Genomic DNA, 15,359 nt, shown 5'->3' with positions numbered 1-15,359 from the left:
TGCTAAATATTGCAAATTAATTTTAACATTATTAGATACCGAACGGTTATACGAGAGTGTATTAATTTAAATGAGCGTTTCTGCTTGATAATTCCTGCTAAATTACATGAAAATGATTTATCGCCATTTTTTTTCGGAAAATTTCTCAACGAGAATATTTTCTTCTCGAACGGTTTTCACCCGAGCGAAGAAACTCCCGACGGCGGCGTCTTTTGGGAACGGCCGGCAATGGCGCCTAGTATCTCCGCTTGCTGGCGGGATATCAGAGAGGTGCGCGTCGCAGCGAGTTTCGAAAAGTTCTTGGACGAGAACTCGTCCAGTCGCGGCCTGGAAACTTCTGAACGATGGATGGCCCGGGTCGGGGAAGTTACGTAAAGGATCACAAATGCACGCGCAGCAGAGCGCCGAGTATGCCTGAATGTGCCATCGGTCTCGGCCCAAGTCGGTCTTATCAAGGCTCTCTCTCATCCTGGGATTACGGGAAACGGTCGATTTGTCACGAAATCGGCGATCTTTCTCGCCGTCGACTGCTAGATCTGATCGGCAAACACAAAGTGTATCACGTGTCTGATTCATTTCGTCCTATTTCCACCGCTATCTTCTGATATAAATATTTGTACCGCTATCTAATCTCATTATACACACGAACACACATGGTTTCGTTAGTCTACTACTACGCCATGTTTGGGAATGTGTTTCGCTCTGTATACAATTTTATCATCTATTCTACCTTTCAGCGCACGCAAATGATTACTATTTTTTCTTCTTGATACTATTATTATCTTTACATGTATTAAAGAAACATAGTGTTTAATGTTAGTCTTTTTTTAAGCTAATTTGTCTTTTTTTATCCTATATACGTAATATCATTTTTATAACAGTCGATTGCCTCGCTATCGTCGACTATTCTACCCGTCTACAGACGTGCATGCTCGGTGACTAGAACATCGCCACACCTAACGGAAGGGTTAAGAACACGGTTGCTGATCTTTATCGAGGAGATGGCAAGCGATTTTCCGGTACGGTTCCGACGCGCTGCGTAAAGTTCTCCGGGCAAATCTCGGTATAAAAGGAAACCGGAAACCGGAAGATAGGGAAAGACATTCTATCCATTCCATTATAGGAATCTTGGAGCGCGACGGCATCGACACGCTCCAATTGTCACCTGCATTATGGCGCTACACTCCAAGTGCAGAATCCTCGACGGCGGCGGTGGAGACTCTAAAATATTGAAACGCGTACGTCGTCCTCGGTACTTTACTTCTACCCTCAACCGCGCTTCATCTCCGACTCTTTCGCCACGTCTCTCTTTTGCCCTTCATTCAGACTTCGTCGGCTTAAACAACTACCAGCGATGCCGAGCACTTCGCGCTGCCAGCCGCGAAGAAATTTCTGCCGATTTCGATACTTCGCCATCCCTTTCTCGTTTTTATTCTTGAATGCATCTTCGATCTTTTCTTCGCGTTTGTGAATAGAATTTTAGATGGAACACGTCTTGTATAGAACGATATTTATAAATTTATAATATATCTTAAAAGTATTATAGACAGAAAATATTTGATATTAAATGAAATATTCAATATAAAAAATATTCCGACTTTGAAAAATATTTCGACTATTTACAAATATTATTATTGTAGATACAAAGGCATTTTTCAAAAGATCTTTTTACCTCCTTTTTTGCAACATCCAATTATATTTTCTAAATTATTTTGCTTTAAACATTATAATGCACGACGTTATAGCAACGTTTAAATTATACCATCAGAATAAAATAGAAATTAAGAATGAAATGTGCTTTGACACTAAATAATATTGAAAAAAATGTGTAAGAAATTATTTGTATGTTGCTGTAATAATTATAAAATATTTCTTTCTCTTTAGTGTTTTTAAATTTCCGAAAAGTTACTTGAATTTTCTTCCTTTTTTTCGTATTGCTTGTATAACTGTATATTTTTTTAATTTGCTCTTTTTTTTAATCTTACATTTATAGTGGAATCAATATCGTTCTCGATTGGCATATCGATACGGCTTTCAGCGGTTTTATCTTCTCTTTTATACTTTCTTCTATGCGGTACATTGGTCGATTTCCAACGCGGTGCACAATGGCCTCGTATAGGCGCACATACTTATTATCGAATCTACTCCGTTTCGTGGATAATCCCAGACTCTATGAACGAAGAAGCACTGTCCCGTGTTCGTTTGCTGTCATCCTATCGACGCGTTTCTTTTGCTTTCTGTTACGATCTTCGTTTGTGCAGATTCAGTTTCCATGTACAATTAAATTGGACTTTGCAATTTTTTATCACTCTTTTCAATCACAAAACTAATCTTTCTTAACGCGTTTTTATACAAATTAAAAAGAGGAGTAAAACACAGTGTCGTGAAAGTAAAGGAAAAGAAATAAAAAATATAGAGAAATAGTTAAAAATTTCTTCTTTTTTTGAGAATTTTTCAAGTTTAACGTTGGGCATTATTTGATAACTGTACTCTTAATTAAGATTCTATTGGAACAGTTCACTTGAAAACGTATAAGGTTTTGTTGTCTGTCTGCATCTCCAAAGTTTAATTCGACCAAATTCTCCGCCTCGACATTTGTCAAAGAACAACATCGCAAAGTTCGAGACAACCCGAGTGAAAGATTCTGAACATATGTACCGTTTGTCAAACTAAGACTTGTTATCGTGCAAGATTTTGCCAAGATAAGAATGTGAATGATGATTCGGCGTTAAAACGAAGATAGGGCTTGTCCTTCGAGACGGACGTTTGCGCGATATCTTGCACAGAAAGAAGATGAGTGGACCGATTCTTCGTCCAGGCGTGAAGCATGCAAAGTGTCTCGTTCGTTCTATCTACCTACTCTTCACCGCCTTTATCCTTGCTCTTCGTTTCCTCACATTTTTCCACCCCGTCTGTGTACGCTGGTCTTCAAAATGCTGATCTCATCAGAGACAACTTGACCCCTTCGACTCGTTCGTGCTTCGACGAGCTTAATCCCTCTCGCTTAGGTGTTCCTACCCCGCACACTCTCACCTCCTCTTCCCTAAACTCTGTCATCGGAGAATCTTTCGTCCGTAGGGAAGAATTTAAAATTCAAACGTAAGTGGCTCTCTCGAGTCGTCGTCGTCGTCGTTGTCATTGACGTCGACGTCGACGCCATCGTTCCGCATCACGCGCATCTCTCTCTTTCTCTCTCTCTCTCTCTCTCTCTCTCTCTCTCTCTCTCTCTCTCTTTTCTCTCGTCCCCTTCAACCTTGTACACCCTCGAGGTGCGGTCGTTCCAGATGCATGCATTTCGAGCTGCAACTCCCTGGCGCGGCTTGCACGAAGCGAGTGCTCGAACGGAAAGAGGATGATCGACGGGCAAAACGCGGCTGTACATTATCAAAGTGGGTAGCAAACGCGCTTGCAATAGGTGGGCGCCGCCACGGTTACTCGTGACTTCAAAGTAACACACTCTATGCATACTCTTTTGTACATTAATTTCAAACGTTGTAACGCTACAGATAATTTTGCAATAAATTTTTGTGTAACAATAATTTGGAAAATATACCGCAATAAAGAAGAGATAATAATCATGACTTTATTCACGCGTTGAATAAATGTTATTTTATAAAAAAAAGTATAATCTTTAATACAAGATTAAAAGGACATTAATCTGAGCAATTTTTTTTTCTAACTAGAATTTAAAGTCAATTTATAATAAATATCTGGAACAAGCGAAAGTAAAAATATTGCGAAACACAAAAGCAGAATTATATCGTAATGATATTGTGCTAAAAATCTCCTGGCTTGAGCAATTCTTAATAACTTGCGGGAATGAAGAAAGAGAGAGAGAGAGAGAGAGAGAGAGAGAGAAAAGAGAGAGAGAGAAAGAGAGAGAGAACGAGGAAAGTGCGATGTTACTCGTCGCATTCCAGACCAACGTCGCCGTTGGATGCGTCTCTCATCAAGTTTGAGTTACGAAACAATGAATATTCATTAATCTCCGGGACACCGCGGTTGCGAGAGCGCGAGTGCGCTTCCGGCGCACCTACGTCGGGATTTCCGCGCGTCGACGGGAGCCGTCGTTATCGAGAATGTCGTTTGCGTTTGCATCCTCCTTCCGCTTCTTCCTTCAACGTTTCTCCAATACCTAATTTAAGAGCCGTAACTAATACTTGATGCAATCGGAATAAATCTGCGATGATTCCCAATATCCGCGGGTAATCGATAAAAGAAGAGAATATCACGATATTTTCGTCATTAAATTAATTATTTACATATTAAATAATCCTGATATTTGCAGAATTTTGCTTCAAGGAAATTTGAATTCAATGCAATTTATCAATTGTTTATTTATTATTTATTTAGAGATACGGAAATATAAACAAAAGTATCTGCTCTGTGGAAAAAAAACTATCTTTTTTATATTTGATGAGTAATGTCTTTAGAAGGTACATAATGGAGTTGTAATTATTGTACTTGATTAAAAGATGTATGTATTGTAACTGACGCAAAGGCTTTTAATATTCAGCGCTTTCACTTTGATCCAAGTTTTCTGATTTAAGTGTAATAATCTAGCTCAAAGAAGAAACTTCAAAAAATATTTCTAGATGAACTACTAGGCCTCAAAGGGTTAATACGCGCAACTGGAGAAACAATTCTGGAACATTTCTCGACTTATTTTCCGCGACCACTTTTACAACCATTGTCTTCGACGTTATCAAAATTCTTCTTTCTCTCACAGCTTAATTTTTAAATTCTAAATTCTATATGTTATTTCATGAATTTTAGATCAAATTTTTGCTTCACTAAAAATTTAAGCTTTACTGAAAATTTTACATTTCTCTTTTGTTCTTTCTAACAATGTATTCGCCGCGTCCGTCGTCGCTTTTCGACAAAACACAAAGACGCGTCATTACAGTAATTGCTTCCCTGAATTCGCCAAAGTCAGCTATTACTACTGGCGATTGCTCTTCATGTTATAACGAGACATACGAGACTTTTCCCGTAAAGCTATCATACACTGAGAAAAAAATAAGTTCGTAAATGTACTTGTCGCAGATATCGTACAAAATATAACGATAAATCCGTTAAGAAAACAATGTATCGATAAGAATTGAAAATTGAGAAGCGAGAAACCTATCTTATTCAGTAAATAAGTTCTTCACTGTTGTTTCACAGTTTATACATTTGTGCAAAAACTGCGCATAAAAAACACACGTAACATGAATAAACAAACTTTATATGTTGATATCTGGACATTCCAGCATAATTTCCACAACAATTTCCACAACTTTTCCTGAAATTAATTCGACGAGTTTTTGGTTTTTAACAATAATAAACATGAACGTGGAATAATAATTATTTATTCAAGTTGTATAACAGGATTAAAATAAATGCGTCAAATTACGTGAATTTTTATCGTACACAGTTGAATTAAATTAATTTGATTTGTGTTTTAAATGTTATAAATTCCTTTTTTAGTACGTTTATCAAATAAACTTTTAAAAAATTTTGTCTATATGATTAGGGACCTAATTACAGAATTATTAATGCTTTTTATTGATAAAATAAATTTTTGATTGCAATCTTGCAAAATTAATCTTGTTCAACGTTAATCTCATTCTCACATCAAATCTTTAATCAAGCTTCATAATTTAATTTTTCCTTCTCTTTCTCCCTCTCTCTCTCTCTCTCTCTCTCTCTCTCTCATTGCTAATAATATAGATATCATGGGACAGAGAGTAAATTGTGAACTCTCTCGTACACTCTAGTGTTCTAATGATTGGCATACTTGACCAATCGCCCATTCCACATTTAAACGCCTCGTCCTGTCAACGTGCGGATCATTCTATAAGCTCTCTGTTGACTGTTCCGAGGCTAGATATGCATGCGACCGTGCCAAATACAACGCATCTAACCGCAGAGTAGAGAGATTGAAATGCAGGTTGGTGATAATAACACAGAACGTAAAAACTACGCAATCCTCATTATAAATTTCTTAACGAATCTGGAATTTACTTCACAGATTCCTTCTGGGATTTATTTCATCTGTGTGTATCACAACTTTTTACAGCATTGATACATTCCACATCAAAATTATGAAAAAATTTAATTTCAAAAATGCAAATGCAATTTTATCATCATTAATTCTACTATGCATATGTATATAATAAAAGACTCTTGAATCTTGCGCATGAAAGAATTAAAGTTAACCTTAACTCAAATTAATTGAAATCCGTCTCTCTCGCCTTGAATTTCACTTCTTTATTTAACTCCTTAATTTTTACACGCGATAACTAAAATGCTTCGCGCATAATAGCAACCATCATTATTCTTAGCTTAGCTCTTTCAGAACATCTGCGCTTCAGTATTTGGGTCGAAGGCTTGAATGCCTTTGCGTAATATGCGACACGAGCCGGGACAATGCCTAGCGGGGTGTATTGCGAATAAGAGAGCAAAGGCGCGCGAGCACCTGTAGCAACCGCCACAACCGATGACTCTATTATGCTCGCTAGCGCCGACCATTATTCATCCCTCGCGGAGTCATACACGAGTCGAGTGTTCAAAATACAGGGAAGATGAATGGCGGGACTCGCCGCCGGCGCGGCGCGCCAGGGGCGAGAGTAGCAATAACCGAGGGATTAAAAGAGAATTAAAACTGTGCCGGCCGCGCATCTGTGTCAAACGCAGAAAGGGCAGAGTCATCCGTCCTCGGGATATCGAAGCGACCGCGGCAGCGAATGAAAAAGATGGGGTGAGGGAGGGGGAGGGGGCGAGAAAGGGGTAAACAAGCGGAACGCATTCCACTCCCGCTGTCTCACTCGGCGCGAGCGCGTTTTTTTTTTGTCGTTGTGCATCGAGCTCTTTCGTTTGCGACGCCGCATGATTTATCTCGCTTTTCATCCGATTGGTTCTTCCGCTGAAATAATTACCAGCTCTTTTCAACGTGTAGTTATTCCGACGTAATTCGTTTAACTCGCGAATCCGACAGAACAAATTCCGGCGCGCTGTGTATACCGATCGACCGATGGGATTTATCTATTGTTCCAAATAGATCTATTACTAGGCTACTAGACCATAGATCAAAATACTGGGTTTTGTCGAAATTGTAGCCCCTGTAATTGTTACAAAGAGAAAGAATCGCAATTTTGTAGAGAGCATATTATTGCAAATTTTCGCGCGCATCTCGCTTACTAAAAGCTTAGTCCATTATTTTTTCAACATTCCGAACGAATAGGAATAACCGCATTACTTTTCAGCCAATTCTCCACTTGCTTAATTTTGTTTACGTGTTATGAAAATATTTAAATCGCAAAATTTTATTATTCATGAAAATCCAAATTCCAATTTGCGCCGCGGAAAATAGATCTGAGATTCATCGAGCTGTTTGCGCCATTGAGAAAAGTGTGCGCGATTTATAGCGCATTCTGGATTCTTCATCTCGCAGATATCACATCTTTCATCATCGTTCTGCCATTACATCATTTCATTACGACAAATTTCGCGAATAGTCCCGAGCAGTGTCTAACTGTCTGTGACGCATCCACGCTTCGAATGAAAGCAATATGCGACGGCCGCTCAATCATTTTCAGCTTATAGGACTCCATCCCTCGCGGGATTGGATTTTCCCGATACTTGATATTTTGCAATAGGACGTCGGCGCGTTGCGGCCCCGCACCTACGCATGCTATTTCCATTTATTATCGAATTGCCATACGGCGCGCACGGCTAAGCCGGATTCGCGAATGATTTATTATTCGCGTTTGTCCCGCCGCCATATCGATTCTCGCGCATAATTAACGGGGAGGCTTTTAGAAACCTCGCGCGATTATGTCGTACAACTCTTGTCGAGTAGAGTGTAAATCATCATTGCGAATAGCTGCGCGTTCAGATGCTTGGCGAGCTTGCGCGAGACAAATCATATTTCCGCATGTGTAATGCGCTTAGTCAGCGTTCCTTTTTTTTTCTGACATAGCTCCTCTCACTCGCGCCCTTTCAATTTTTCTCTCTTCCTTCTCCCTCTTTCTCTTTCACTCTCTATCGGAAAACAGCCAGGCCAGAAGTTGCGCAAACTCGTAGAGGGTCGTATTTGCTGGAAGAGCGGGTATTGCGAGTGACAGCTGGCTGTTCATTATTCCTGGATTACCGGACTGGTGCGCGAGGGTGGAAGCGAGACGGACGGAGAGAAAGGCGAGGGTTGGAGAGACGGAGAGAGAAAGAAGGCGAATGTTGAATGGGACGAGCGAGGAGAAGAAAGACAAGAAGCCTTCAGCTCGAAACATTGAAACTCTCGGCTAGTCTACTCGATAGAACATTCCGCGCTGTATCGTTAGGTGCTCGCAGTTTTGAAGATTTTCCTCCTACACTTCGTCTTTCCGGACCGGGCATAAATAGAAGTTGTTGAAAATGATCGAATTCTCCGGAAGTCTATTTAACAAAGAGCGCATTGTTATTGCAGACGGGGGTTTACGCTCTGCTGCGTAGTTTTACCATTTTCGTAAAACGCAGATTCGTTGAAAAGATTTATCATTGTTAAGTTTGTTTCTGCGCAATTAAGGTACTCCGTAACGATACCCGTCGATTGTCCGTTATAGTCGGTTCGTCGGATTCGTTTTTTATGCACATATCGCGTTTCTATTCAGACACCGCTCGTTATTTCCAACGTTTGTTCAATAACTACGGGAAACCCGACGTTTCATTTCCACATTTCGCGGGCTACGAGATTTTTTCGGTTAGGATTTTTTTCACGCTTGCAAATATTAATACGTACTGCGTGCGCGAAAAACTGTTGTCGCTGCTTGAGAAGCATATATGTTTATTATTTTATTTACGGACTGTTTGCAGCATATTAGTGGATCAAGTACAACTTGAGATTAATAACGATATGCACATAGACATTAGTTAGACAGTGAAACAATTAAAATAACATATATAATCAGTCTAAAGGAGAGAAATGTGAATGAATAAATCAAAATTTTACAAAAAATTAATAATAAAAAGAATAAAAAAATTTATATAAAGAAAAAGTAAATAAATCAATGAAAATAATCAATGAATGATAATAACAATGACAAGTTATTTAAACCTGTTGAAAAATACTGAAAAATGATATTGATAAAATGAACGACATCGATTCTTTCGATTCGAATTTCGCAGTTGGATAGATAGATATTTGTTAGATATTTGCCTGTAGAATAAGTTTTACGAGTCTATAAAACATTGCTTCGTTTTATATCGCTAAACACTTAATACTCGTTACGACACTGACTATCTGACGAAGTCGGGGACCAAACGCGCGGGAAGAACATTATATTTTAATTGCGCTTGATTCCGCTTTATGATCTTCCGACGGCAATGAACGAACCGGCGCGAGAATTACGAGTCTCTGTGGATGATCGTAACATCCGTGAAAATATCTACATCTCCTATCGCCAGTTAAGTTTCTTACATCCGACATTGATGTAAAAATAGTTTATACGACAGATTCAGACAAAATTGCTCCACGATATTTATAGCAGCATCTGCTTAAAACTGGAAAATTTTTTAATACTTATTTTTGTTTTTTTTTTTACACGAAATATTTCTTGCAGATCTGTTTATTTTAATACATCTCTGCTCTCGAATTTTTTGTTTCTCTAAACTTGATATTTGACCACTTACTCGGCTGAGAAATATGTAGGAAGGCATTGCTCTTTGCATTAAACATTCTTTGAAGCATAATGTCCCTAGAGTCTTAAAAGGGTTAAATCTAGTTGCAGCATCCTTTTTCCTCTGCTTCCACTCTTCACGCCCCTACGGTTTTAATAAGGCTTGATTACGAATTTTACGAGCAGTCGGCTCGCGTTGCGCATCCCGGTTGATGGCCTCTCTCAAGTGCTGCCTGGCTCTCGCGAGTAATTAAGTTTACAAGTGCAAGCCTGTCTTCGTCGTGGCGGCGCAAGTGCGGACCTTCTTCTTCGTGTTCGGGTTAAGTGAACGGCGCTTTCCGCGATGCAACGACCAATAACGAGTAATTGCAAGCGGAGAGCGTTTCCTGACGTGCTTACGACGAGGATGTGATTATAATGACGGCAATAACAGCGGTCACGATAAAGTACAATTGCGTTTTCACAATGTTCGCGATTAGAATTAACACAATTACCACCTCCGTCTTTTTCCGCATAATGGTGCAACATAATTTATTCACCGTGTTATTTTCCGTTAACAACGATAATGACATCTACCATATGGCTGAAATTTGCGCTGTTATCTCATTAACAATGATAATAGTAGTAGTTCCAATGAGAAATATGATTTTATTATCATAGTAATTGCGGCTCATAATTTTCTGGCAACATTTGCACGGCGGAAATTTACGCTGTCGTCTCATTACAGTAACGATAATAATAACAGCGGTGAGAAATACAATTTTGTTTTCACAACATCTGCTATGAAGGTAAAACTCTTTTTTTCGTTGATGAATTGATATTTTACAATTGTCTCTCAAAAGTTTGCATTACCGTCTCATTAACTGTCTCGTCTGTGCGGTTGTTCACCGCACACTCGCGCCACCAAATCGCGTCCGGAACAAGTGACGACAAGCGTCAACTTTTAACCGTACACGCGGCCAGTATTTATCAAGATCATTTAGCGGACAGAAGAGGGTCTTTGTCACGCACGCGTCTAATTATTCCCCGGTGTGTACCTCGCTACACGAACGTCCCTCCCGTACAAGCTTAATTAACCGTACAACAGAAATTACGATAGCAATTAGAGCATTCAAAGAGACCCAAGATTTACGGGGTATTTTACCCTAAAATATAACGTAAAAGCTGCAATCTCCTCTGATTTGTCTTTAATATCTTGGTACTCTTATGTCAAGTCTATAAATATGTTTTATCGCATATTATTAATTTAATCTTTTGCATAATACATACAGGGAAATCGTATTTTAAAATATTATATTAAAATTTATCAATTTTTTAGATAATTCAGATAATTCGCGGATAAAACGGAATGCAAAATATTCTACCTTTTGCCGATGTTTACATGCTGTTTAACGTCCCATTCTACGAATTGCAAGTGTAATAACGCTGTATGCACGACTAACATTCTACAAAGCGCAGTTAAGAGTTGCCATAATTTCCAGGGACATGGAATAATCCCATTTATCTGATGCTCGAATTGCCTCGCTTCAAATCGTCGGATATAAATGATACCGTGCGTAATTTCGGCAAAAGTCAGCACACAACGCTCTCGCGTGCGTGATTCGGCTCGCCGCCGAATGTTGCATGCTTCAAAGTAAACTGCCTTGTGAGAAAGACTTCGCAAATCGGATTTTTTAACTCTCCTATAAATGAGAAAGCCAATCAGGCTTCCAATTATTTTCTTTCGATCTTTCTACACGTTTGATGATATTTGAAGAGCCACGTAGCAACAACGATAAAGAGACACATTTAAAATGAATGAAAAATAGCACTGACATGCAAAACAGAAGAATTGCTATTACGCAAAACAATTCATTTCAATAAAAAGTGATGAAAACCATTATTTGTTTCAAAAATAAAAGAAAGAAAAAAACTGATTAAACACTAGTTTGATTAAATATTTATTTCAATTATTTTGCAATTTGGAAAGTCTTGGTATTTTTTTCACGGATGCATGTCAAAAATATGTTGTTTTTTTTCAATCCACAGTAAAAAATAATGCATTGCGCCTTAGCTAGATGGATTATCTGATAAATTGTTGTTATGCACGTTTTATGTGCGTTTTGGACATCGAAATCAATTTTTCTCGGAACATTTCTAAATGGTTCTTGATCGTTATTGCCGTATGCCCTCTATTTGTCATGGCCAATGGAAATCACGGGCATAAATCATGCGATTCTGTCACGCGCCGATCGCGCTCGATCCGAGTTCGATAAAGGGAAGAGATATGTATTGGAAAGGATTCATCGAATAAAGTTCCTAAATTTCCATCGTCGAGCGGCGAATGGATTTTCGCGATGTTCGCATGAAAGAACGTATATCGCAAATAAGTGTTTCGAGTAGAAAGAATTTATCGCCCGGCTTCCACGCTCTCTCGACACGTGTATATCTCCCGCGAAATCGATATGCGATTTCGACGCTCGCCATACATTTCCACCACTGCCGGATGTTCGCGGAATACCGTCGCGTTCGACGAGCGGTGATATGTTTTATTCATTTTTCGCACTCTAAATTCATAACATTTCGTAAAACAGACAGCTTTATTCCATGTGTGTAGAAACTTTTTTCGGCCACCGTGCTTGACATAAGCGATTACGGAAAATCGCGATTGATTCCGGAACGAATTTCGCGGGCATCGACTGGATACCGTCCGTCGATCTTCCGCGAAGAAACGAGAGATAAAATGTTACATTCTGTGGCGACTCAGAGTTCAACTTTACTACTGCTGGAAGAACGCTCGCCCGGATTACTTAGAGATCGTAAATCCAAAGTGCATAATTCAGTGTGACTCAACGAGCGCCACGCATTTCGGGTTTACGATTCCTAACGAACGTCATGCGATTTCGCGTCCTATTAAATAAAATCCATTTATTACCAACAAAATCACCAACTTTCAAGCGACGCGGACTTGTCATCCGCCATTCCGAGCTCAATTTTATCGCCTATCTCATCGATATATACTGAAATCGCTACAAACTTTATTATGAGAGCGATATACTTTTTGTTATAAATGAGTACAGGATGCTCCAACAGATATACGACAGGTTTATTGATTGATTTTAGGGGAGGTACTGTGTTATATACATAACTGGAGTGTTTTATTAATTTCTTAATTCGTTGCAATATTGAGTGAAGTTTCCGAATAATTTATGCATAGATTCTGTGAGAAATTCACTGTCGAATTTGGCTGACGTGTGCAACGAAAAGAAATAAAACTTTAAATGTATCTAAATCTGCCATGCGTGCACATAGATTTACATAATACCAATACAGGTGGGCCGCAAGGATATAATCCTCAGGGCGGTCGGCTTCGAAATATCACACCCCACATTCCGCATGACGCAATCCCGTTTCTTTAATTTGCATATTAAATACATATTCGAGCCTCTCACGTCTCTCCCTCTTCTCGCTCTTTCCCTGCCATCTCTTTAAACCCCTTGACACATATTTGTATACATATCTGCAGATTCATCCCGGATTCCGCGAGCTTGCTTTTGCGTAGTGTTCGAACGAACGTAGAAAAGTAGAAAGAATGAAGAAAAAAGAAAACTATTCATTGGAAAATTTGTTAAACAAGAAATTGTTCATTGTTTCGGATGATCCTCAGCTTTGTGGAGTTTTGTGTAATTATGTTGCAATTGTGTATGTTGCTTAATTTAATTTTTAAAATGTCGTTGTACTTTTAATTTAACATGGTGCAGACTTGAAATAATAAATATTTAAATATTTAGATTTAATGAGACCAAAATGCCACGAGAAAAAATTTAAATCAAAATTTATTTGAGAAATATATCAGCTTTTTCACGTTGTGATTTTTTATTAAAATAAAATATAACAGCTTTTTACAGCTTATATATACATATATATTTTGCGACCGCTTGCGTATAAAGTATTTGCTAGCTCATCTTTCTCATGGGACATGTTTTCTCTTTAAATACTGTTAAATAATTATACAATATTAATAATAATTAATATAAAATCGCTTATTTCATGTTGCATATCTATAAAATTGATTTTGCAAGAACGGAAGCTTCCACCGATGCGCTATCAAATATCGAGAGATTTTACAAACGAACGTATCATAGAATATTCATCAATAATCCTTGAGTAAAATCAATCGCATGCGACTGAACAGGTTCACCCTCTGCGCGCACGACGCTTTGCGATCCCTTTTTCGTTCCCTTTCCGCTTCTTGCACGGCTGCTTCCAGAACGCGAAACGCGAGTAAAAGATATAGAGAGCTGGCAAGAATCAAAGGAGACAATAAGGGCGAAGGAAACGAGACTGTCGTGTCAGAAAGAAATGAAGACAGAGCTATCAGTTACAGAACGCCGTCTGCACGGAAGCAATTCATTCCGCTTCAGTGTTCAACCCTTATCCGTCCAACGTTTTCCTTCCACCTTTCTGATTTTATCCCCCTCCCCTGCCAAAATCTTTTGATCTCACTTGCTGCTCACCTGTACCGCGTGCGACATATGAAGTTCGTGCAAAAAAAGAAGATATTAAAAAAAAACTTTAGAAAAAGTCATGTTTCTGGTGCTCACGGATACTACATTAATCTAAATTTGAAAGGATCGTAAATATCTTTTGTGACGTTTCGAAAACGTTAGAATTATCCTAAATTCTGAAATTTTTTGGCAATCCAAATGTTAGTTGCACAAACGAAAAACACATACACACAAAATATATAGAAAAGGAATTAATTTTTACACGTATTCTATGTTTTATATCTGAAAAATAAATTTTCCTTCCGCGGGATGCACCTTCAAATATCTGCCAAATACCTTGTAAGTGACAATGAAAAATTCTGGTGGCGTACGACGGAGGGCTAAAGCGTGGCGTGCGTCGTCTATGAAATTACGAGAGCTTGATCGGCCTTAATCCCACCAGATCGTAACTCACAATGTCGTTTTACGAGCGTCTGCACGACCCGGTGTGTTCGCATTAAGAACCAAATTTACGCTGGAAGGAGTGTCTTAACCGTAAGGAGCAATTTCTGGCACCGCAAAATAGCATCTCGTTTTATCTCGCATGTCGAGATCGACGAAATCCCGAGAAAGCGAGAGCATTGTTCTCTTTCTATGCAACAAATTTTATTCCTAATTGGGGTGGGAGCACGAAATTTTTGCGTGTTGAAAAATGAAATAAACATGAAGCTTAATTAAGTTGACTTCTTTTTCTTTCTCTTTCTACACTCTTCTTCCCCAGTATACAAACATCATGGCTTTAATTATGCGGACTAATTACGTGAATTAACGCGAATTAAGCTCGTGGTCCGTTTGACCCGCCGCTCTCTGCCGGTTCGGAACCGGCTGATAATCCGGACGCAGTGCGCACTGATTACCGAAGATCGGTGAGACCTTCCTGCACTTACCACAAACTGCAAGTTGAAACGCCCAGGCTTTGAAGGTGCGTCGCGTTAATTTTCACCCCCTGTTTACCACGAGTCTGTAGGGATGATTAATTTACGCCAGGAGTCACAGACGACAAACTAAACCTTGAAGCGCGACGCGATCTTGCTTTAATCATATACTCTCATATTTGTTTATATCAGAAAAAGAATTTCTTCGCAAAATATTTTGATATATAGATATTGTATGGTATAAATGAATTAATCGGTTGAATAATAGAGTTAATATTGTAATTAAAAGATATTACGAAGAAATGATAACAAAAATTCAATAA

At 38.8% G+C, this 15,359-nt stretch overlaps 1 protein-coding gene across 11 annotated transcripts in view; it reads left to right on the top strand.

Moving 5' to 3' along the window:
* Rbp6 (RNA-binding protein 6) overlaps nucleotides 1-15,359 on the top strand; it is a 581,361-nt gene that overhangs the window by 470,081 nt on the left and 95,921 nt on the right. The window lies entirely within an intron of this gene.

The sequence above is a fragment of the Linepithema humile genome, chromosome 8, assembly GCF_040581485.1.
Source record: "Linepithema humile isolate Giens D197 chromosome 8, Lhum_UNIL_v1.0, whole genome shotgun sequence".
Classification (NCBI taxonomy): domain Eukaryota; kingdom Metazoa; phylum Arthropoda; class Insecta; order Hymenoptera; family Formicidae; genus Linepithema; species Linepithema humile.
The sequence above is the reverse complement of the archived record's forward strand: the minus strand, read 5'-3'. Positions and strand labels throughout refer to the sequence as shown.